A 25,567-nucleotide genomic window follows, 5' to 3' on the forward strand; every position below is an offset into this window, starting at 1 on the left:
TTGTGCCAACATCAGGGACGCATCCGATACGCGAGGAGGGATAGCCGTGGTAGCTGTCGATACTCCGGGTTCAGACTTCCACCAGAGCCTTTCTCGGAGGAGGCCATGAGAAGGGGCTTATGTGGGAGAGGTTGAGTTGAAGGTTCTCGTGCCCCAGGTCCTCCTGGGGCGTGTTCCCCCCCTTGCTTGTGTCTGAAAGTTACAGGGGAGGCTGAGCAGAGGCCTGTCTGACAGGAGACTGCGGGAGTGTTTGGAAAGAACATTCTGCGCTTGGGCTGTGACGGACCTAGGCGGTGGATGTCCATGTTGTGACCTTTAAAGAATTTCAAATAAATTCATGGGGCATGTCATTAAAGGTACTTATTAGTAGTCCATCAAGTGAGTTATTAATGTTTACTAAAGCTTGGCGTGCAGAAACCAAGAACCGGCAGCGTCTACAGAGAAGCCGAGCGCCAGGCTTCACCGTGCCGCAGGGCCCCCTGCCCACCTCCACGGGCCGCCCCCTGAGCCGCCTGCTGAGGGGAGGGCCTGCTGAACCACGTGCCCTCAGGTGCTGTGTCAAGCAGATCCAGGCTTTGCGGGTAGTGGTGTTGTTGTCCTCTTCCGTGTCACGTTGCTGCTGGCCCAGCGTGGTCGGTGTCGACGGCTGTCGCGGATGTTCAGTCAGTCAGCTGTGCCGTGTGTGAAGAACCGGATTACATCAAGAGCACGTGTGGTCTGAGGACCCCAGTGCTCGTCTGCAGGCCCGGGCGCCGGTGGTTCAGAGCTGACTGCCCCATTCAGGACACAGACCGGAGTGCCCAGGAACAGAGCCACTGGCCTGCCACTGTCTGTGAGGTTGCGCTTCAGTTTCATCACGCGGTCCTTCTTCCGGGAGCCCTCCAGGAGAGACGGTGGCCCAGAAGCATTTGCCCTTCTTCAGCCAGTTACGGCCAAAGCTTCCAGCGTCATGGCCCTAACGTGACTCGGTTTCCTCTGGCATTCAGCCCGCGGGGTGGGGGTGCGCAGCCGCCAGGAACATCCATTTCCCTGCAGGAGCACAGCCATGACCACCGACTCCGGGTAATCTGGGGGTGGACCCTGCTCTCTGCTTCTGGCTCTGGTCCATCTGTCTGCCTCTAGCCTGCAGGACCTGCCCCGGGCAGCACACAGGTTGGCTACCGGCTGGCTTCCCGTCACAGGGGCCTTGCCAGAGTCCCTCCTACAAGCTGGCCCCACGTCTTCTCTTGTGTTGGCTCCAGCTCGCCCTGTCTGTGTCCTACGAGTTCGAGGATCTCACCCTGCACTCATTCTCCGTGAGTGGGCTGCCCTTGCTGCGGAAGACCGCCGGTCACGGTCCAGGGCAGAAGAGGCAGGGCTGAAGGCCCCATGAGACCACACACAGGCCCGCGGGCCTTGGCGCTGCAGCTCCGTGTTCCTGCCTCATGTTAGTACAGAAGAATGGCCACAGCCTCTTCCCGGGGAAAGCCAGGTCCCCTCTCCAAACCTCCTATTCGCTGAGCTTTCCTGCTCAGGATCTAAGAGGCCAAAGTGTGTCTCTCTCTCCAAACTGTGCTTTATCTCTTCCAATCTGAGAACCTCGAACAGGTGACCCAAGTTCCCAGAGCCCAGACTGGCTTCACTCTTCTCTGATGTCCCAAAAGAGCTGATAAACAGGGTTTCTCGTCCTGCACGGCTTCTCAGATGTTGTGCAGCTTGTTTTCATTCTCAGCACAGAAAGTTTTCTTCTTAAAGCGTCCACTGCTCTCCCTGTCCTCTCCCCTCTCCCAGGGACTTAAAAACCCAATTTGAATTTGCTCAAATAGCTTTAAAATTAGGGTTTTCCTCACAGATCACAGTCTTGCTGGATGGAATATTTTTAGGGCTATCATAAAGGAGTAAGTTGATACACTGGGTTATATTAAAGTCACAACTTCTTTTCATCAAAAGATGCTACTGAGAGAGAGAGAGAGACAAGGCAGCTTACAGGCTGGAGAAGACATGGCCACACATACATCTGATAAAGGACATGCATCTAGAATATATGCTGATTACAATTCAGTAAGGAAAGGTAGACGGCCTAACAGAAAAATGGGCAGAAGACCGGCATTCAGAAAGGAAGGTGTGCATCTGGCGGGCGTATGTGAGAAGGCGTTCGGTCGGTTACAGAGAAGCGCAAATCAGACCCGCACGTGAGGCCGCCAGGCGCCCCCTGAGCACCCAAATGGGGGCCGTGTCCGTGCTGCCCCCCCCGACTGCTCCCACCTCTCACACTTGCCACCCAGAAAGGGCTCAAGGAAGACAGCTGCAGTGGGCGCCACCATTAAGGTCCACGTGTGGGACAGTGGCCTCCCGGTTTTCACCAGCTCCAGGGAGGATCGGTGCAAAAATTCACCAAGTGTAGCCTGCGGCCGCCCCTCCCACCAGCAGGGCTTAGCCTGCCTACCACCTGTCAGGTGAGGGCTGCTTTCGGAGGTGCAGGGCCTGAGGACCGTCTCTGTGAGGACCTGGTGCTCCAGCCCCCCCGTCTCCTGTGTCCCCAAGAACAGGCCCTCAGTGCGTTTTGCCCAAAGAACCATCCAGTGGATGTGGGGGGCAGGGGGTGGCCGGGGATGGTGACGATGCCCCCGAGCGCTTCTCGATTCCGGATCCCACTGCTGAAAGCTGGGTGGCAGCCACTGTGCCCCCCTTGAGAACACACCGGAGACGCACAGCACACAGTTTTGAAAAGCTGCAGCTTTCAGGCCCGGCAGCCGCTGCCAGTAACCAGGTGCTCCGTGCTCGGCCCTCGCACGCGGTCCCGGGCCAGCTTGCATCACCGACCCACGGAAGAACCTCTAGTAGCCGTCACACGGGGGCTGTGCTTGCTGCCGGCCCCCTCCCTCCGTGGTCTGCAGAGAGTTGAGCATCCTGCACCATGAACATTCCACCGACCACAGCACAGATGTCCCCAGGTGCGGTCGGTGGGCTCAGTGCAGGTTCTGTGTCACAGACATCCAGCGAATGCTCCGATGACAGGCCAGGTGGAGTCCACTGTCCAACTTTCACGAGGCCCACGGGGCGGGGGGGGGGGGGGGGCAGGGCTGATGTTAGGGGCAGGAAGTAATATTTCTAGCATTACAGGCACAGTTCATAGCGTAAGGAAATGCTCCAGGTCCTTGCCAGAGAGACAGCAAGAAGGAGAAAAGCCGTAGAGGCTGGATTTTGTTTGCTGTCCTTGGGTTGTCCACAGACCTGAGCACTAAGGTGTGCGTGTGTTCAAGTTATTCAAAAAATGTTTCTAAGTTGGATCTCCTTAAATTACACAAGGAGGAGGGAGAGAAGGAGCCCAGGATCCTGACTTTGTCCAGAAAAGGTAGTTAGGATGTTCAGCTCAAGCCCCAAGGCACAATCCTGTGTCCACTGTCCCCAGCGCCCAGGCTCAGCCGCCCTCAGCAGGACAGGCCCCACGGGGTGTGGCGCCCACGCACATCTCTGCTCAGAATCCCTGCAGCTCTGAGGTGCAGAGTGTCAGTGCCCAGGGGGCTCCTGGCACGCGGCACTCCTTGGGCAGGTCCGGGGTGTTGCCCACGAGCACCGCAGGTGCACGAGGGGCTCAGTCCCCTCATGACACTCACGATGGAGTGCACGCACACTGTACTGGTCGTGTTCCTGGCCAGCCAGCTTCGCGGAGGCCGATGACGGTACCCACCCTGCGTGCGAGCGCTGCCCGTGCCCCTGACCCTCTGCGGCTCCTTGCAGGGGAAGCAGTGTCTGAGAGGACGCAGCAAGGTGTGCACACTCCTGAGCCCCGTGCACCGGAGAGCTTCCTGAGTGTCCGCAAGCAGCAGCTGCGTGACGCATTAGTCCTTAGAGACAGAGCTTGCAAGTAAGTCAGGCGTTCACACTACCCTCCTCCGCCCTTAGCAGCAAAGAGAAGGGGAAGTAGCAGCGGGTCTGGAATGCGGGAGTCGGATCCACAGCCGCCCTGGTCTGGGGCCCCCAGCCGGCAGCAAGCGCCTTGTCAGCACCCACGTGAGCAGACAGTTGAGATAATGTCACCGCTCCTCCCTGCCATCTGGCCTGTGGACGAATTGTTTTTTAATTTGGCCTATTTGGATTCCATCTTTAAGTGGTTATCAAACCGACTCTGAATTCAGTCTTCAGAGTAACCGAGCTTTCCACTCTGCGCTGCCTGAAGGTGTAGCGTGGGGACCGCCCTGTCCTGAGGCCTGGTCTGCGCAGGCCCCGCTCTCCTTTCTGGGGTTGACCTAGGCGCTGCCGGACGCACCTTGCGAGGGCCACTGTTCGGAGTCCTCGGGACAGGTCAGCTCTGTGCCCTGCTGTCCTCCAAGGGCGGCCTTTGATCCGACAGAATGTTCTGGCTCTTCCCTATTCTTATCTCCTTCTCTTGCCCTGGAGTCTGGCTTGCTCAGCTTCTCTCTGAGGCTGGGGAACGTTCGAGAGGTACTGGGCAGGGGCTGAAGGGCCTGCTGCCCCTGCCTCTGGGTCTGTTGACACGGTGTCCAGGCCCAGGGAGAGCTGACCGACCACAGTGACTGGGGAGCAGCTCTGGCCTCCTGGTCGCACTCCGTGATGCCCAGAGGTGAGATCTGCAGCTGTGCTGTGGAGAGGAGGTCGGAAGAGGGCCCAGGCCCTCAGCGTCCTTATTGTAACTCGTTGCCACTTGGAAAGGGCTGCAGTGTGGGGCGTCCATTCCACCATGTGACCTCTGACTTCCAGGGCGTCCAGTGAAATCAAAGATGGATTCAGTATGGGGTGTTTCTGGATATCAAGAAAGGACCCGTTTAAAGGAAAGTGTTTCATCTAGCTGATTATTTCATTTATTTTTAACTTATTTGGAAGCTCGAAGCGGAGAGGTGAGGCTGAATGGGCCAGGATGGTGGGTGCTGCCAGTACTCACCTAGAGGACCTGGCTCTCAGTGCAGTTTAGAGGATAGTGGACGGGCCTGTGTCTTCGGGGATGGGGCCTTCATCTGGGCCACGTGCGTTCACCATGTCAGGCAGAGCTAACAGGAAGGGAAGTGGGTGGTCCAATCCCCCTGAGGGTGTCTTGCACCTTTGTTTCACTCAAGATCCTGGGTCTAGGCGGCAGAACTTGTGGATTTGCTGTGTTGAGGCCATTGTGCTGCCTGGCCTGGCTATCCGAGCCCCCCCCTCCACCCGGCCCTCCGACTTGGCCTCTCCGCGGGGATCAGGGGCCCCAGGGCGGTGAGCTGCCTGCCTGTGCCCGGAGACCACCACACAGCGTGTCTCCCGCAGGAGCACGGCACTGCACTCTCCCTGCCCTGGGCAGAGCCGGGGCTGAACCCACCCCCAAACCTACACACGACCCTGCTGCCTGCTCACGACTTACTGTCCCCACCCCGGAGCCTCTCAGGTGAGGCAGTAGGCAGGAGGCCGAGCTTTCCACTGTCTTCCCACCAGGACCACTTCCCATGTCCCTGCAAAGGGAGGAGGAAGGAAGCCTACTCGACCGTGCCAACAAGGGAACCCATCTCATTCACGCTCTGAAAACACACCCAAGCTTTGGGAGGAGCTTCACCCCTCGAGCTGGCTCACCGAGGCTCCCTTCTCTGGTGCACTATTTCTGATTTTCCTACTCCAAGACACACTGCGGGCCTCAGGAGACATCTATCCATTCCAGCTGACAGTTGGAGCTTTTGTGACAAAGCAGCTTGGATCATTGAGAAGCCTCAGTGAGACAGCCAAGCCTTTTGGGCTTCTCCCACCTTTGAAGGGGGTGCCATTGGGTCCTTGTTAACGTTGAAGACGGCAGCGCTTGGATTTGAGCCGGACTCTGGCTGGCAGCCTGATGGACGGCAGTGCTCTGAGGGTACGCTGGCCCCCGGTGCCCCCTGCATGCTTCCCTGGGCCCCTGAATTTAAACACCCGTGTGCACTCACACAAAGTCTAACAGAGTGAGATGGCATCTCTCTGGTCCTCAGAACCCACCGAGCAGGAAGGATCAGGGAGATGCACCTCTCTTCTGGCTTCTATTTTGAGGTCTTGGGTGGGTCCTGGAGAAAGAGCCTTGAGGTCCCAGGGAGGTCATGGACTGAAGTGCTTGGAGAAAGCATGAGAGTGGAACAGATGTGAGATACTATCGGGATCCCACTGAACTGGTCATAAACACCAAAGGGGCGCATTCAAAGAAGACCTGGCGTCTCCTGTGGAAGAATGCGCTTCCTCACACAGAAAGGCAGGCTCTGTGCTATCTGTGTTTAGCCCATTGGGAAGGGAGCCTCTGCCCATCTTTGTGCCCCTGAATCTGACCCCGGGGGAGAGGAACCGGGTGAACACACCCCACAGTGAGGACTCTGGTTCTGTGTTTCATGTGGTGGGCTTTAGGGGGTCTCAACCCAACACCTGTTCATGGAGGAGTGGGTCGCCCCTGCCAGAGCCTTTCAGAGATGCGTGCCTGGTCCTCTTCCCACTGGGTCCTTCATTCCTTCCTTTCCCCCAGTGTTTGTGAGTCCACACTGTGCCAGGGTTTGCTCTCATGGGCAACACATGTGCCTTCCCTTGACCTCCAGCTGCCAGGCTGCGGGCTTCAGGAGCACATGTGAGGGAATGATGAGAGCACCGGGGTCCCCTCCTCCCACAGTGGGGGGAAGAAGGCCACCCAGAGGATGGGATGCCTTGGCCACAACAGGGTCATGTGCAGAAGGTGGTCTGGCAGAGGGGATAGAGGGGAGAATGCCCACCTCTGGTTGGAGCAGACAGTACTCCATAGGACCTGCTGTGCCAGCCCCTGGTGGAACGAATAGTTCGTGGTGTGATGGGGGGGCCAGGCTTAGAAGAGCCATCTCAGAGCCATCTCAGAGCCATGAGATTTAAACGTCACATTGTGAAGACCTCGTAACACACTGTATGTAGGAAGTGCCCGGTAAGTGAACGCCCTCTAACACCTCACTTGGAGTAGTGAATATAAACAGTGCACAGATAAGTCTTCAACTCTAGGTGTCTTATTTTCTCTGCCAAATCAGAAAGTTTTGTCCGTAGCATGACATACTTAGGACGTATTGTCCACCCTAAACAGATGTTTTTTGCACTCCCTACGGTGGCTCAGCTGTTGATCCAGAGGCGGTGATAGCCACCAGCCCCAGAAGTGGGAGACTTACATCCTAACCGTGTGACCTCCTTCTAAATAGCCCTTCCCAGAGTATGAAATGAGGACGTCCAAGTGTAAGAGTGGTCAGGCTAAGACTCGACGTGAATTTAAGGAAGGACTGTAGTTACCGGCGAAGTCCAGCACCAGGCAGCTGAGTATGTGAAGGCAGAGAGGCTAGTAACTTCCAGCATCTGGATCAGCCGTCCTTCAGCTTTCCAGTCAGTTTCCACGCGTCTTCGAACCTGGGCAGGGGAGGCGTTCGTCTGCTGAGAGGCTGTATTTGCCCCGCGCCACTTGCGACCCTAGGGCACCTCACTGGCAAACCCTCAGAGCAGCGCACCGGCTTGGCTTCCTGGAAGGCAGGGCCTGGTGAGAGAGGGCGGTGGGACCTGGACGCAGCCGCAGACTGACTCAGAACCCCACGGAGCGCAGAGTCTTTGCCCTCCAGCTGCCAGGGGACTGGAAGACTCAGGAGCAGAGCCCGGTTCCAGCCCTGGGCCCCGCCAGCTCTCTGCTCGTGGGTGGGAGAGGCGCACACAGTGACAGCCAAGTAGAGCTTACCAGAAGCGAATAGGACCCGCAAAGCTGGGCAGCACAGGGAGTTAAGAAGCCATTCTGTTGGAGAGCAAGGGTCCTTCATGACAACAGCTCCGAGGAGGCCGAGGGCCACAGCCATTCAGCTCAGAAGTGCAGGAGACCCATGCCATCCACGGCTGAAGGGCCTGCCTCCCTGCCCAGGAAGAGGCACCTGAGGCCTGACTGTCCTTCCTTCAGCCACAGAAGAGCAGGAGGGGTGGAGGAGGGCGCCCGTGTGCACACATGTGTTTCTGTGTGAATATACATGTGGATGCATGTGTGCATGTGAGGACATTAGCGTGTGTGCACGTGAGGGCACCTGTGGTATGTGTATGAGTACGCCTCCCGTGCCTCCGTGACCCCCATCCCCACACCCCTCTGCATCCTCATCAGTTTTAGCTCAGTGCTCCTAGAATTTGTGTAGGCTTCCTGCCAGCAACCACACACGTTACTTCGGGGAGGAGGAGCCCCCCACAATCTCACATGCTGTTCTTCTTTTCTGGGTAGTCTCATCTCAATTTCGGGAACTCCTCTGTCCTTGGTGTCCTCCTGGGAGCCTCTTCTGCCTGCTCACCGACTGTCTGCTTACTTGCTAACCCCTGCCTCTCCCGCTCACCCCCAGCCACCCTGCTGGCCTGCGGTGTGCATGGGCACAGCTTTTCACTTCCCACGGCATCCTCTGGGCCGTTGGGAAGGAAGCCAGTTGTCCTCCTCGGAGGGCCATCAATTCAACAACTAACAGAAATGTAAGCAGTCCAAGTCGGGGTGCTGTCTACTTGTGTTGGACACCCAGGTTCCCGTTAGAATGGTCCCAGGGCTCCCACTCCAGGGGCTCTGGGGCGCGGAGCTGACCCTGGGCTGCAGGTCTTCCTGTTGTGTTCCGTCTGCCGCCCTCTGGCTCTGCTGTCCCTTGGTCTCTCATGGGAGGCAACAGCAGGCGTCCTTGCCTTCCTGTTCCCTGCTGATGCTGCTGATGGGCTTTCTGGACTGGCTTAGGGTTGTGGGTTTTCCAGACTAGTCTTTTTACCATGTTCAGGATGATAAACCCTGTCCACCAGTGCCACTTTCTGGGAGGTGTTGAGCGGTAGCACGTGGGCTTTCCTGCAGTCACTGTCCTGAGTCAAGGTGGTCTTGCTGTGATCGACCCCATGAAGCTCCAGTGGCAACAGCTAATATGTATTTGTGTGTGAGTGTGTGTTAGGTGTGCAAGGATTTTAACCTTAGTATAAGCACTTGAATGTCTGTAAAAGAGAATGTTATGATTGTTTTTGTTTTGGAGTTTGTGGAAGCATGCACTTCAGTTTTATAGCCCTTCTGGGCTTTATTCCAATGGACTGTTTTTCTAGGTTTTCAGGAAAAGTTGTATCCTGCCAGATTCGTGGTTTCCGTTAACCATGATTTATGAATGTGGGCATTACCATACATTATTGACAAATTATTTATAAAGCAAAGTTTTGTATATAAAACCTTATTTCCCCGTGGAATTACTTAATAAAATTTGAGCTGTGTGCTGAGAAGGCAATCTTGCAGGAACTGATAGGAGATCTTCAGCCAAGCCAGCAGCAAACATGGGACGCTCATGGCAGCATCCTTGCTCAAGAGCCCTCAGTACTGATAATTTGCTTTGCTTTGCTGAGTTTTAAAACATCTGGTGACTGCAGTGATATGTGCCTCCAAAGCCCCCTGGATAGAAAAAAAGCTTTTGTCTGTGAGGCATGTAGGCATTCTAAATCTCACGTGCACATTATGATCTACACATGTGCGCACATGCCTGTGCATCCACATACACATGAAGGTGCACACACATGCATATGTACCATGCAGACACACGTGCGTGTGCACACAACACTCATGCACAGTGTGAACATACACGCACATGCATGTGACACACAGGTGCTTACATGCACTCACCTGCACAGCCATGCACACACACATGCACGTACACACATGCAGACAACATGCACACAAGCAAATGCATACACAGATGCACACATGCATGCCCACGCACATACAAATGCACACACAGGCTCACACGACAACATGCATGTAACATGAAAATGCACACATGTGCACATGCATGGGCACAGTACATATGCACAGGCACACACATGCAAACACAAATGTACATGCATATAACAGACGAGTGCACACACGAGCACATATGCACACTCACACGTACATACAAACGCATGCACACACACGTGCAGTTGTGTCTGGTCCCTGGTGGAGGCTGAGGAGGTTCATCACCCTTGTCCCAGCTTGGGAGGAAGTGGGATCCACAGGAAAGGGGTTGCTACTCCTCTTGGGACTCCTCTTAACAGGTCCTTTTCAGCAGCCTTTTCCAAGCCATGAAGCATGTCACATTGTGCAGTTTTCAAGGTAATAGAAATATACTGCTCTTCCTTCTCAGAGAGATATTCTTGCCCTTGGGGAAGACAGTCTCATGCAGATGTTATAGAAGCCAACTTACATTCTTCCTCTTGCTTCTGATGGGGCATCAGGACTTTGTACCTGTTCCTGTAGCACGGGGTGGGGTGGGGAGGTGGGGGGCTGCAGGAGCTGAGGGAGGACAAGAGGTCACATGCTCTCTTCCCTGCATTTCCTCCCACCTGCTTCTGCGGCATGTCAGCTGGTGCTCTTATTCTCTCTGTCCACCTTGAGCAATCCTCTACTTCTCCAAGTTTCTCTGGAAGTTCTGCATCTACCCGACTGAAGTTCATGACTGATACAAGTGTTCTGCTTTGGAAGGAAGAGGCATGTGGGAGGGCCTTTCAGAGTAAAGTGTGTGTGGTGCTGCCGCCCAGAGGCCTTCCTGTGGTCTCCTGATCCTGCTGTGTCCTGCTTACCCTTTTAGGATTATTTAGGTGACTTTTTTTTTTTTAAGATTTTATTTATTTGACAGAGAGAGACACAGCAAGAGAGGGAATACAAGCAGGGGGAATGGGAGAGGGAGAAGCAGGCTTTCCGCTGAGCAGGGAGCCCGATGCAGGGCTCGATCCCAGGACCCTGGGATCATGACCTGAGCTGAAGGCAGACGCTTAACAACTGAGCCACCCAGGCTCCCCTATTTAGTTGACTTTAACTCACTCCACACCATCTTCTTCCCGGACGACGATGCCCAAGATGTTGCTCAACACAGACCTGTCAGCGCCTGCTCATGGGAGAACCCTCATGGCTGGGGCTTCTGGTCTAGGTGGCGTGAGAAACCATGTCTCAAGATGTTTCCCCAAAGTTTCACAATACGCACAACAAGCAGGCCAGAATAAACAAATAAGTAAGAATAAGGAAAATCGGGCGTTGGTCCTAGAGAAGATGGACAGTCCCACAGAAGTGGAGTCTGCTTGGGTCATGCCTCATCCTCCCCAAACAGGACACGGGACAGTCTTACATGAATGGCCAGCTGGGGGAGTCCCTTTGGGTGAAGACGCAGGGGTGCAAAGCAGAAGGATGGTGAACAGGCAAAGATACATTTCTGTAGAGCTGATGGAAGTTTAATCAAAATGTGGACCACAGGAAAAATAAAGGGTCTTCTGTGAGAACCGGAGCAGGAGGGATACCCACTGAGAGCAGAGCACCTGAGGGCAGCCTTCCCGATGGGTTCTCTACCAGTTTGCATTCAGGAGAGGGGCTGAAGAGGACACACGGGGGCGGAGTGTGGGGGGTACCGCTGGGCAGCCATTTTTGAAAGAGTCTGAGGCTGGGGTCCTTCGGCAGAGTTTTGGGAATGGACTTTCAGGCAGAGAGTGAGTAAGACATTTGGCAAAGTTACAGGAGGAATATCAAGTGAGAAAGGACTCAAGGACAGTCTTGATACACCTACTAGAAGATGGCTGGGTTCCTGAAGGGCAGCCACTGCTGTACCTGCAGAGTAAAGACTTCCTCATGAACAGCTCTAGGTAAGAAAGAATGTGGAGGAAGTAGCCATGATAAAAAAATTTGTTACATTAACGGATGGACTTTGGCTAAAGCAGGGCTCAGAGGAAGGGCCACAGACTTTGTTGCATACGCTCCTTTATAGGTGGGGATGCTCTCAGCTGAGAGTAAGGAGACCCAACTGTGCATGAAGCAGCTGCAGCTGCCCCGGCAGGAAGCTGGAAGTAGACACCTGCTGACTGGGCCAGCCGGGCCCAGCAACGTCAGCAAAGACCCACACTTATGCTCCTGTGTTCTGTGGGCCTTAGCACATTGGCTCTTCTTCAGGCTTTTCATCCTTATTCTTGTTACCTGATGACCCCAATATGTCTGTGCTGTTCAGATATCACATTTGTGATGAATGAGGGAAGAATAGAGACAAAGAAATTTTCCTTGAGTGGTTTTTTGTTTTATAGCAAAGGAAATGAGTTTCCGCAAGAGCCAGCACATCTCTCCCCAGTACACTGCTGTCCTTTTCACCAGCCAGGATGGGTCACCACCAGCCCCCCGTGAGCATCTGGCTCTTCTGGCCATGGTCGGGAGGTAAGGGCCAAGAGAGCAGACGGTGCAGATCAGCCCTTAAGAGCTGTCCCCATGTTACCTAAAACAGAAAGGTTAGGGGTGAATGAGTAAAGCATACAAGTTAAGAAGTTGGAAAAAGAACAAGACACACTTGAGGAAAGCATAAGAATTAAATGATAAAAGGGCACCTGGGTGGCTCAGTCATTTGAGCGTCTGACTCTTGATTTCGTTCGGGTCAGGTCGTGATCTCAGGGCCATGAGATCAAGCCCTGCGTCAGGCTCTGTGTGCAGTGTGGAGCCTGCTTAGGGTTCTCTCTCCCTCTGCTCCCTGTCCCCCACTCATCGTGCTCTGTCTCTCTCTCTGTAGCTCTAAAAAAAAAGAAGAAGAAGAAATAATAAACAGCAGAAATTAATGGATGAGTTAATTATGAAGAGTCAGTAGAATTGGTGAATACTGGTAAGAGCCAGGTCTTTAGGAGAAAAGAACAAGAAAATGAACAAACTGTCAGCTAGCCTAATCAAGAAAAAAGAGAGATAACACAGAAACACACAAAGTTAGATGCACAACGATATTAAAAATAGAATAATAATATTAAAGAAGATAATCATAAGTGAGTACTTTGTAAAAGCATGCAAATACATTTAGAAAGTCTGCATGAAATAAATTCTTTTTAAAGAAACAAGTTATAAAATCTGACCAGAGACAATGGAGGCTGTGAAACGGTACAAGGCAGTTGGAACATGGCAGAGGCAATCACAGCTGCCACAGGACTTTGGGTTTACCCCGTGCCCACCAGGCCAGCCCAGCCTCGAAGCACCAGGCCTCTAAGGTCTTACAGGTAAATTATTTCAGTTCTTCAAGAAATGTGTAATGTCAGTGCCATTTAAAGGATTCCAGGTGTATGTGGCAGGATACAAAATCAACGCACAGAAATCAGTTGCTTTCTTATACACTAACAATGCAACTGTAGAAAGAGAAATTAGAGAAACGATTCCATTTACAATAGCACCAAAAACCATAAGATACCTCGGAATAAACCTAATCAAAGAGGTAAAGGATCTATACTCTAGGAACTACAGAACACTCATGAAAGAAATTGAAGAAGACACAAAAAGATGGAAAAATATTCCATGCTCATGGATCGGAAGAATAAACATTGTTAAAATGTCTATGCTACCCAGAGCAATCTATACCTTCAATGCCATCCCGATCAAAATTCCAATGACATTTTTCAAAGTGCTGGAAAAAACAATCCTAAAATTTGTATGGAATCAGAAAAGATTGGGGCGCCTGGGTGGCTCAGTTGTTAAGCGGCTGCCTTCGGCTCAGGTCATGATCCTGGGGTCCTGGGATCGAGCCCCACGTCTGACTCCCTGCTCAGCGGGGAGCCTGCTTCTCCCTCTCCCTCTGCCTGCCACTCTGCCTACTTGTGCTCTCTCTCTCTCTGTCAAATAAATAAATAAAATCTTTAAAAAAAAAAAAAAAAGAAAAAAGAAAAGACCCCGAATCGCCAAGGAAATGTTGAAAAGAAAAACAAAGCTGGGGGCATCACGTTGCCTGATTTCAAGCTATATTACAAAGCTGTGATCACCAAGACAGCATGGTACTGGCACAAAAACAGACCTATAGACCAATGGAACAGAGTAGAGAACCCAGATATGGACCCTCAACTCTATGGTCAAATAATCTTTGACAAAGCAGGAAAAAATATGCAATGGAAAAAAGACAGTCTCTTCAATAATAGGTGCTGGGAAAATTGGACAGCCACATGCAGAAGAATGAAACTCGACCATTCTCTAACACCATACACAAAGATAAACTCAAAATGGATGAAAGACTTCAATGTGAGACAGGAATCCATCAAAATCCTAGAGGAGAACATAGGCAGTAACCTCTTTGACGTCGGCCACAGCAACTTCTTTCAAGATACATCTCCAAAGGCTAGTGAAACAAAAGCAAAAATGAACTTTTGGGACTTCATCAAGATAAAAAGCTTCTGCACAGCAAAGGAAACAGTCAACAAAACAAAGAGGCAACCCACAGAATGAGAGAAGATATTTGCAAATGACACTACAGATAAAAGCCTGATATCCAAGATCTATAAAGAACTTCTCAAACTCAACACCCAAAAAACAAATAATGAAGTCAAAAAATGGGCAGAAGACATGAACAGACACTTCTCTGAAGAAGACATACAAATGGCTAACAGACACATGAAAAAAATGTTCATCATTAGCCATCAGGGAAATTCAAATCAAAACCACACTGAGATACCACCTTACACCAGTTAGAATGGCAAAAATGGACAGGGAAAGAAACAACAAATGTTGGAGAGGTTGTGGAGAAAGGGGAACCCTCTTACACTGTTGGTGGGAATGTAAGTTGGTACAGCCACTTTGGAGAACAGTGTGGAGGTTCCTCAAAAAGTTAAAAATAGAGCTACCCTATGACCCAGCAATTGCACTCCTGGGTATTTACCCCAAAGACACAGATGTAGTGAAAAGAAGGGGCACATGCATCCCAATGTTCACAGCAGCAATGTCCACAATAGCCAAACTGTGGAAGGAGCCGAGATGCCCTTCAACAGATGAATGGATAAAGAAGATGTGGTTCATTTATACAATGGAATATTACTCAGCCATCAGAAAGGATGAATACCCAACTTTTACATCAACATGGATGGGACTGGAGGAGATTATGCTAAGTGAAATAAGTCAAGCAGAGAAAGTCAATTATCATACGGTTTCACTTATTTGTGGAACATAAGGAATAGCATGGAGGACATTAGGAGAAGGAAGGGAAAAATGAAGGAGGGATCCGAGGGAGAGATGAACCATGAGAGACTATGGACTCTGAGAAACAAACAGGGTTTTAGAGGGGAGGGGGGAGGGGGGTGGGTTAGCCCGGTGATGGGTGTTAAGGAGGGCACGTACTGCATGGAGCACTGGGTGTTATATGAAAACAATGGATCGTGGATCACCACATCAAAAACTAATGATGTATGGTGACTAACGTAACATAATAAAATTAAAAAATAAATAAATAAAGGATTCCAGGTTATAGATAAATATTGAAAGTTTTCAAGTTAAGCACTTTGCTTCATAGCTTTTTAGTAAAACAGCAGAATCCAGAAATAGACTCAAATACACATGGAATTCGAGTGTGATACAGATGGACTTTTAAATCAATAGGAAGAGCTTTTCGCAGTGGCAGTATTGTAGCCAATGAGGTTTATCTGAGGCGTGATTATTGCTAATTGAAAATCAATAAGAAGAAGACAAATTGTTCAATAAATTGTGTTGTAATTGTTTGGGGGAAAAGTATCTGAGTTCTTATTTTTTTAAGCAAAAATGAATTTCAAATGGATCAATAACTTAAATGATAGTAATATAAAAAGTTTGTAGTAGAAAGTGTGAGTTTGATTTATATTGTGGGAGCCATTTTTAACTGTGATATAAAACTAAAAAGCCATAAATGGAAAGAGTAGTACATTTGATGATACAAAACTTTTAAAATATTGAATACAAAAAGGTATTATAAGAAAAGTTGCAAGAGTAGAGGACTGGCAAAGACCCAACCTTTCAAGTGTGGAGATGTCCTACAAAGGAATGTGACAAACGGTACAAGGCAATTGGAACGTGGCAGAGCTGGGGGCAGGCAGTTTGCATGAACAGGCATATGAGTCACCTGTAAATATATAAAACATTCAGCCTCGTTCATAATTGAAGAGAAACAAACCAAAACAACGAGATAGAATTTGTTTCTTAACAGATTGACAAAAATGAGACTTTTGGTGATGCCTGGTGAGGTGCAGAATATAGTAACTCTCACACACAGTTGATGAGAATATAAATTGACATGACTTTCCAGGGGAAAACACTTGTCATTCTCCAGTCCTAAGTTCACGCGCCATCTGACCTACTGTTGCTCCCATCAGGAATCGACCTAGGCTTTCCTTGCACATTAGCCAGGGTGTCTGTGCAGAGTAGTCTCAGCGCTATCTGCAGCGGCCAACAACTGGAGCTAAACTGGGTGTTTATCCATAGTGAAATATTCCTGATGCGCTGCTCTTGAGCGGACACCCTTCCATCAAAATTTTCTTTCTTTCTGTTCCTAGAGCAGACCTGTCTTCTCACTGGTTTACTGGCCTCACTCTTAGCTCCCACACACTGGATCCTCCCTAGCTTCTTTTGGTCCCCTTTCCTTCTGCCTTCCCCAAGCTCCACCCCACCTGGAGCTCCCTGCCTCGGGCTGGGTCATCTTCCCACCCTGACACCCCAGCTCACTCTCTGTCTAACCCTTCTATTCCCTTTCGGACTTATCCTAAATATTTCTTCCTCAGACAGCACCTCCCCTGACACTCTGAACACTTTAGTCCTGGGTGAGCACTCCCTTATCCTGAAGCCCGTCCTGCGAGCAGCTGCTTGGAGGCCGTGCTGAGCCCAGAGCACGGTGTGGGCTGCCTGCGTGCAGGCCACCCGGTCCTGTCTCATTCTCTGAGCAGCTAGGCCTTTTGTTTGTTTCCCTTTTTCTATTGCTATCCATATTCTAACTTGCACCTGTTTCCCACCCATAAGCTACCAGGGGTTAGAATTGATTGTGGCATAAACACTGTTAGGACACAGATCCCAGTTTGGGCCTTGCCTACGCATTTCTAAAGGAAGGGCAGGGCCTGTGTTTCTTGTCAGTGGTCTCTGGGACACACTGCGCAGGAATGACCCTTAGGGCCTATTTTAAAGAGTTAGTAGTGCTATATGTCTGCAGCCAAAGAGGCTCCTTCTACAAACTCTGTCTCGTGGCTGGAGCTGACGTGCCTATGAGCATGACTTCAGTTGTGGGAGGGAGTCCTCAGGCAGCCTTGGCTCTCAGGAGGGCAGCGTGGCCTGCAGCATGGGCTAGTGAGGAGCAGCCAGCACTCGCAATCGTGGGCTACCCTCATTGGGTCAGGCTACACTGCAGAGGATATCCTTGAAGGCAGGTGTCCAGTGGCCGGTGGTCAGGGGCCGTGACATGTTGAACAGCAGAAGGCATCATGAACTCCCCGGAGGTGTGACCCCTTGCTTCCTCTCCCTTTTATGGCTCCCCTGTCAGCACATGCCCACCTGCTCCCCCTGCTTCCACACCTCCCCAGGAAGGCACCTCTCCACCCACCTCTCCACCTGCCCATGCAGCGCTTCACACTGTGCTCTGGGTGCAGCTGAGCTCTTGTCTCCGTGTCCTGCTCCTGTCTCTGCACCAATAGGCATGGCTGTGATGCTTTGTGATGTATGTGCTGATGCATCTCCCCACTGGGCCGTGGTGTTCAAAATTCAGTCAGACCACAACAGTGGTTGAGCACGGCTGTGGGATTAAGCACCATTGGATCAGGAGACCAGGAGGCACTCAGACCCTGACCCAGAGCACAAGCAGCTTCCCAGGAGGGCCTGAAGGATGGAAAGATGGGTGTACACACACGTGTGTGTTCATGTGTACGTATATGTGCGTGGATACACAAATGTTTACATGATGGAACAGTAGAGCAGACTGCTTCTATGGTTAGTTGGAGTTTTGACCCAAGTAAGGAAGGACATTGGGACCCCATGACATGAGAAGAGTGGTAGTGAGCTGTCCACATGGGGACAGTTTTTTCCCACTAAGAAGGAGAAGGAAGTGGGAAAGAAGTCCCAGCACGGGTGGATGAGGGTGCAGGCTCACAGACTCATAGAGTTATCTGTGAGAAGTTGTCCCTGGGCCAGAGCAGGAGGGCAGCTCTGGGCTGCAGGGTGTGTGGGCGTGATGCGCCTTTTTCTGTGGTTTGGACTGTGGTAGAGGGGAGAACATGGGCAGGGTGGTGGGGGGAAGGGTATGCAGAGTGAAACCCTGAAGGGTGGAGGCCGCTCTGATGGAGAAGGACACACAGAAGGTAGGATTCAAGGCTGTAATCTGAGAGAGCATTTCTGGGCAGATGGAAAAGGAGAAAGAATTGGCCAAAATAATGATGTGCGGGCAGACAGGAGGTCTTTGGGGTGGGAAGGGTTTCAAGAAATACAATCAAATTGCTGATTATTGACTATTGACCAAGTAGATCATTGTTCTCAATTGTTCCGTTGAAATCCAGCCAGAAGGCTGGACTCTCCCTTCAGGTTCTCCTTTGGTTTGCAAGTAAAATGATACTCTCCTCATAGAGATTATTCAGAGTCCTAGGAGCGAATAGATGTTTCTCCTCCATCTTGGCTCCTAGAGTTTTCTGAGGGTGGTAATCTGAAAAGAGCATCCTCTTGCTTTTTGTTTCAACAGCTTTGAGAGCCACACGCACCAGGAGGCCCTGTGGGTGGAGGCTGCAGGCTGTTTGCAGAGAGGGATGCTCTGGGAATAAGGCTGGCACCTCAGAGGGGCTCCTTGGTGACGCCTAGGTTGGCACCCTGCAGTCCCCAATCCACGGGTGGCATCTTGGAGCTGTGACACCAGCAAGAAGCGCCTCCCCTCCTGTTTCAGAAGGAAAAGCCCAGCTGGTCCTTCCTGCCTCCCTTGCCTGCAGGGTGGGGTTTGGGAGAAGGACTGGCACACACTGGGGGCGGCAGGCAGGCAGTCACGTTGCAAGAGCTGGTCCTTTGGTTGCAGACTGCTGCGTGCAGGGAGTGATGTGTAGCCTCTGATGTCAGGGTGAACAGATTTGTCGGAGACCCTGGGCTTCCAGGGCAGGGCAGAGTGGAAGCCTTCACGGGAGCCTGAAAGGGAAAGGAGAGGCCTGTCCCAGGACAAGCCATGCAGGTCCCCGGAGCTCAGGAAGCCTGTCCTCGAGGGCTGCCACTACCCCCCTCCAGTGTGCCATGTGGCTGGAGACACTCATTCATGGTGGTGACGCTGTGACAGCAGATACTGGCACCGTGGGATTCAGGAAGCTGGTGCTCCTTTCTGGTGAGTGTCTCCTTTCTCCCCATGTGGCCAGCAAAGCAAAGGTTGTGACGAAGGCAAGACCCCACACTGGGCCATGGGCCAGTTATTTCAGTCTTATTTAGAGTGTTTCTAGAGCATTCATAAGAAAGGAGGACACCAAGGCCAAGTGCTCTGATGCAGGGGGAGCTACCAAAACTAGAGCCTAGCAATGCTCTGGTGATGAGATGCTCCCCCTTCCCTGAGCAGAGGGCCGAGCACAGGCCTCTGCAGACCAGGCCAAGAGCCCCATGCTCCTGCTGCAACACCAGTTCCAGTGGATTTTTTCACAGAGCTAGAACAAACAATCCTAAAACTTGTATGGAACCAGAAAAGACCCTGAATTGCTAGGGGGAATGTTGAAAAAGAAAACCAAAGCTGGGGGCATCAAAATGCCTGACTTCAAGCTCTATTACAAAGCTGTAATCATCAAGACAGCATGATATTGACACAAAAACAGACACACAGATCAATGGAACAGAATAGAAACCCCAGAAATGGACCCTCCATTCTATGGTCAACTAATCTACGACGAAAAAGAAAGAATATCCAATGGAAAAAAGAGAGTCTCTTCAACCAGTGGTGTTGGGAAGATTGGACAGCCACATGCAGAGGAATGAAACTGGACCATTTCCTCACACCATACACAAAGATAAACTCAAAATGGATGAAAGACCTCAATGTGAGACAGGAATCCATCAAAATCCTAGAGGAGAACACAGGCAGCAACCTCTTTGACCTCAGCCACAGCAACTTCTCGCTAGACACGTCTCCAAAGGCAAGGGAAGCAAGGGTAGAAATGAACTACTGGGACTTCATCAAGATAAAAAGCTTTTGCACAGCAAAGGAAACAGTCGACAAAACCAAAAAACCCAACAGAATGGGAGAAGATATTTGCAAATGACATTTCAGATAAAGGGCTGGTATCCAAGATCTGTAAAGGACTTATCAAACTCAACACCCAAAAACCAAATAATCCAGTCAAGAAATGGGCAGAAGACATGAACAGACACTTTTCCAAAGAAGACATCCAAATGGCCAACTTTATGTTTTAAGTGGTTTCAAAGCTCCCCACTCAAAAGCCAGCATGAACCTCTGGACATGGGAGGGAGGTCACCATGGATCCTCCAGCCCCAGTGAACCATCAGCTGACTGAGGCCACATGAGGGGAGCCACAAGAGAGGGACAGAACCACTTAATTGCTGACCCACACAACAGTGAAGAAGAGTGGGCTGTGGTGTGTTAGACCTCAAGGCGGGGGTTAGTCACAGAGCATGAGGTCAATGAAGCATTGTCTGAAAAACAGGGACATGCCCACGCTTTGGCAGACACATGCTTCTCTCTGACATTGAATCCCAGGACAAACCTGTCATGTGGGTTCTTCATAAGGGTAATGGTTTATATAATGGAACCCAAGGCTTCTCACTGAGGGAGAATCCATGTTTTCTGGGAACGCTTAAAGGGTAGGTTTTACAGGTTAGTTAGCATCACCTGGAGACCTCGGCAGAACTCTCCTTGGGGCACTGTTTCCCATGCAGGGCCGTCAGCAGCGTTACCTGAGAAGCACAACCTGTGCTCAGGAATTGCTTAAGGCTATTCTTTTGCATTTGGAAACTATATGCCAAGAAAACTGTTTCAGTTCTAGTGTCCATTGATCTGGGGCTGTTCTTTCCCAGAAGCAGGGCCAACATACGTGTTTGCTTTTCAGGAGCACTTCTGGTTTGGGTTGGTAAGATGATGCATCTCTGGCATAGAGGGGCCGCTGCATGTCCTCGTGCATCAAGAGAAGGGTGGCACACGTCCATCCAACCTGTCGGAAGGAGGAGCAAATGATTTATAGTCATGCCTAGAAAGCAGATGCCTTCGGGACCCCACCTGGTTTACCGTCGCTTAAAGCTGGGCTTTAAGCCAAGTGCCCTCCCACGACACGGCGCCTCCCAGGTGGGAGCTGCTCACGCTGTCGAGGACCTTCTTGGTGGCAGCTCCGTCGATGAAGACCCGGCTGTGTGACGTCACAGGCGCTGTGTTTCGGAGTCCACGACGACTCTCTTTGGATCTGAAATGACCTTGCTGCTGGCTCACGAGACACACGCTGTTGTTTCGGGCTCTGCACCCCAGCTCTTGCTGTGGTATTGCCCTGGCGCCCCCGGCAAGACGCCTCCCAGCCTCCCAGTGCCCCCGCTGGAAAGCAGAACCAGACCCTGGGGAGGATTTGAAAGTTACTGTTTTGTGAGCCCCTCTGCCATTGGATGTGCTCTTCTGCCACGTAGCTCCTGAGCCCCTTTGCTGTGGTGTTTGGATTGCTCTGGGACATTAAGCATCAATGGCGATTTGTGAATGACCAGGGGCCTCACTCAGAGGACACGTTATTAGAGTCACGGGAAACACTGGTGCTGTCCCGTCCTGTCTGCTGGCAGAGATACTGCGTGAAGGCCACCAGTCCTTCCCTTGCTCAGTCTGTGTTAGACTCTGTCCCAAGAGGGCAGGCCCTCTGTTGAGGGGGAGCTTGGTCACCTGTGGGTAACTGATGGGGATGGTGGAGGCATTAGCACTGAGGCTCCCTTCCCAGGTAGTCTTTCCGTGGAGACTCTGAGCCCTGGCTTCTGATCTAGAAACTCTTCAGTGGACCAGGATGTCCCTTGGCTGACACGAAACACCACTGACTCACGTGGGGTCGTGATTGCAGCCCCCACATGAAGCACACTGAGCAGGGAGCTGGTAGTGGTGGTTCTAACACGTGGGGTCTGAGTGGCGCTTTTAATCTGACAACAGTCCCGAGGCTGAGAATTCTGGGAATTGTCTGCTTGCAGGAGGCCTCCCTTGGTGGAGACCGTGAAGAAGTCAGCAGGGAGGGTGGTTGAGAAATAGGAAAGAAAGGGCATCCTGAGAGTAGGGTCTGCCCCAGGTCAGCGGAGCCCATGACATGGGAGGCACCGCCCGGGCCGGGAGACCGGACATGAGCTGAGAGTCCCAGATGGAGAACCCAACCCCCAAACCCACACACATTTCCTCTGCTGCCCCAACCCAGCACCGGCTCTGACCCCTGAGGCTGTGGAGTTGGGATGAGTTCGTCTTCGTTTCCAACAAGTCCACTCAGCCGTGGCTTTTTAAAGGGGAAAATTCATGTGGAATTGATCGATGTGTTCCTGTTAAGAAAGAAGGTGTCTCTTTTCCGACGTCCCAGTCTGCCCCCCTCCGTGTGACCTCTTTTTCTTCATGAGCTGGGCCCCAAAGGAGGCTGGCCCGGGCCTCACACAAACAGGTGCGGGGAGGGTCAGACAGGCTCCACCATCTCTCCCAAATCCGCTCGAGTGAGACCCACCGTGGCTGGTCTTTCTGTAGGGAAATCCTCGCGTTGAGCAGGTTCTGAGCACAAGCATATACTCCCATCTGTGTGTGTGTGGAGTGTGCACGTTTGTGCGTGTTTGTGCGTGTGTCACATCAGGCTCTGTCCCACGTCCGACACGTCCCTGTGGCTCAGTCGTCTGTAGGTCCTGTCTTTAGGCCTCTCGCTGTACCGAGCAGATGTGTCCAGGAAAGGCACCTCAGCGACGGAAAGAGCTGAAGAAAGCTAGTTTTCCGGGAGCCACGGTGACTGCAGTGCTTCCCTGTCCTGCAGGGGCAAAGGTCCACCTCTCCGTCCCGAGTGTGGGGTCGCCGGCAGGGGTGCTCTCATGAGGCCCAGTGGTTCCACGCTGCCCCTGAGGGAGAGGTTAGGGCTTCGCTGGTTTTGGTAAATGTGTGGTGTGTGGTGTTAGCCTTTGGCCACTATGCATGTGAACATCCGCAGCGTTACCTTAAAAGAGTTATTAGTTCACCCTTCTTTGAACCCTTTTTCTCAATGTCCTCCTCTTTTCTGGAGCTTTTGTTTTTTTATTTTAGAGTGAGAGATGTGGAGGGAGGGGCCGAGGGAGAGGGAGAGAGAGAGAATCTCAAGCAGACTCTGAGTGCGGAGCCCGATGTGGGGCTCGATCTCACGACCCTGAGATCATCACCTGAGCCGAAACCAAGAGTCCATCGCTCCACCGACTGAGCCCCCCAGGTGCCCCTTTTTTGGAGTATTTTTAGCACCAGATGCCTTATTGCCCATCGAAGCCCCAGATCCTGGTCTGCCTGTCTGCCCACACGGCAGGTTCACTCCGACGCCAGGACAGAAGCGGGTTCGGCAGGGCCGGCTGTCCTGTATGAGCCGGGCTGGGCATCCCCCAGGCACCCCAGAAACCAAGGGGGGCAGTCTCAGGTGACATTAAGTTTTGTGTGGGGTTCTCTGTAAGAGCAGCATGCGTGACAGCCCCTGGGACCTGCCAAGAAAAGGAGGAGGACAGTATTCTCTCCTTTCTACAAAATCCAGCCTAAAGGCTGTTCTGTGAGTCATTATTGGGATGGGTTAAAAACTAGCTAACTAGCTAGCTAACTCATTGTAGTTCATGGTCAAGGCCCTGCTCTGGCAGCTGGCTCAGCTCTGAGCAGCTTCAGTCCACAGGGCTGGATTCAGGTGATCTCGAAAGTGAAACTGGCCAAGGTAGATCTGCAAGATCTGCTCGGTTTATTGGAAGCAAAGAGTCATATATTCAGTTTAAATTGTCCCAGGATTAGTGCTCAGTACCTGTTTAAAGCACTTGGGAAAAAAATAATTCTTGTTGGGTTTTTTGGGACAGTTAAGTCTTCTTCAAGGAAATGGTACCTTCCACGTACTGCCTTTGGTTCTTAGGGTTGTGAGGGTGGATGAGGGCTTTTGGATCAAATTGACTCTTACCTAGCCAACTTCAGGTTCAGGGAAGAATGATCAGGTTTCCCTAAACAGTGTCCATTTAAAAAGTGGTTTTGCTTTTCCAGCATCTTGCTCTTTCCCATCATTAGGACACAGCGATTGTGCGCGGGGTGGTCTGGAGCGGAGGGAGTTGAGAGGTCTTGTCCCAGATTTGCGGGACACGTCGCTCTTGTCAGGGGCTGCTGCATGTCCAGCCCTCGATCGGCCCGGTGCTGCGGTCATGGGCGTTGGGCTGGCCGGCTGCTGGCCGTCTGCCTGGAGACAGGCTGGGGGGGACTTGCTGTCGAGTCCACGAGTCTTTGGGGGGTGTGCGTCTTGTTTGCCCGCTGCAGTCAGCCAGGCAGAGGTGAGGGTGGGAAGAGCAGGGAGCGCAGTCTGGGCTCTTGGGGCGTCATCCAGCAGGACACAAATAATTCGGTAGCAATATGCTCAGGTCTGCCGACCACCGAGCTGTGGAAGTGGTGCACAGCTCACCGCCCAGAGGCACGGGGAGGATTTTGTCTCTCCTCCAGGTAATTGGCACCAGCAGGCCTGCCTGCGTGGCTTGGCGTGGCGCCGCTGTTGTGGCCCCGCCTCTGCAGCAGAGGTGAGGGGAGACAGGCCATGGGGTGTTGTGTGTGCCCGTAGACTCCCGCCCACGCTGCTAAGTGCTGGGAATGCCAGGGTTGCCACGGCAACGGGAGAGGAGGCTCTTCAGGCAAACAACAGAGGGAACTTCGCTTTCCATTAGCCTTTTATTTTTAGTGAAACAAGAGCCTTGTGTGAAGAGAGGAGGCGGCCAGACCCCTGGGCTTCCAGAAAGGTGTTTGCAGCCCAGATGATGTTGCTGTCACTTGCCACTGGGGGCACGTTTTCTCGCCTCTTCTGGAGTGCTCATCCTGTGCCAAGGCAAGGGGTCCTCCGTCCCTTCGCTTAGTGACCTGCAGGTCTCAGGGTGCAGCCGGGGTGGTAGACGCGGGGAGCCAGGCGCCCTGTGCTTACTGAACAGATTCTGGGTCTATAAGTGTCTACAGATAGATTGCAGCAGTAATATCTGCATGGAGAGGGAAGCAGTTATTTTCCCAGTTCAGCGGCTGGTGACTGCTGGGTTCCAGCAGGACATTTAGGTGGATCCTCATCCCCAAGGGCGCATGATTTCTGTTCTCCTGTGGTGTGCACATGGTCCCTGCCGTTCCTCCGAGTTCCTGAGCGTCCACAAAGTGCCACTGCACTGCGTGGGCCTTGTTACTTCCACTATGCCTGCGTTCAGGTTTCCACTGTAGCCTACACGTGGAATTCTCCAGATTCGATTTCTGTGCTATTTCCAAGATTTCAGTAGTGCTTTAATCTCTGTACTTGTTATAATCAAGTCAAAAGGTATTCACATCACTGTCAATGATTTCACCTTTTCTTTTAGAAAAATTTCCCACAAGCACTTCAAGAACAAGTGAATTATTAATTTTTTCCCTAGCAGATAGCATGTAACTGAAATTGTCTTTCATAACAACACAGCTCACAAGGCAAATTTATAACTGGCTGAAAAATGATATAAAATACTGGTGTCAACTTGTAAGAAAATATCAGGAGTATGGCTCAAAAATTAAATGTGTTTTGTGTCATATCCAGAAACAGACAAAAGGGTGAAAACTGTAAGAATTCAGTGTAGAGTCATCATAAGAATAAACTTCCCTTTTATTATTTATTTATTTATTTATTTTAAAAAATATTTTATTTATTTATTGGAGACAGAGAACAAGTGGGGGGAGGGACAGAGGGGGAGGGAAAAGCAGGCTCCCGGCTG

General features: G+C 51.6%; 1 protein-coding gene and 1 pseudogene across 5 annotated transcripts in view; both read left to right on the forward strand.

The window, feature by feature from the left end:
- Nucleotides 1-25,567, forward strand: part of PTPRN2 (protein tyrosine phosphatase receptor type N2) — an 814,855-nt gene that overhangs the window by 258,598 nt on the left and 530,690 nt on the right. The gene's annotated exons all lie outside the window — the stretch shown is intronic.
- On the forward strand, nt 15,300-15,429 carry LOC116625668 (annotated as a pseudogene).

Source organism: Phoca vitulina, unplaced genomic scaffold (genome assembly GCF_004348235.1).
Source record: "Phoca vitulina isolate PV1807 unplaced genomic scaffold, GSC_HSeal_1.0 scaffold80, whole genome shotgun sequence".
Classification (NCBI taxonomy): Eukaryota; Metazoa; Chordata; class Mammalia; order Carnivora; family Phocidae; genus Phoca; species Phoca vitulina.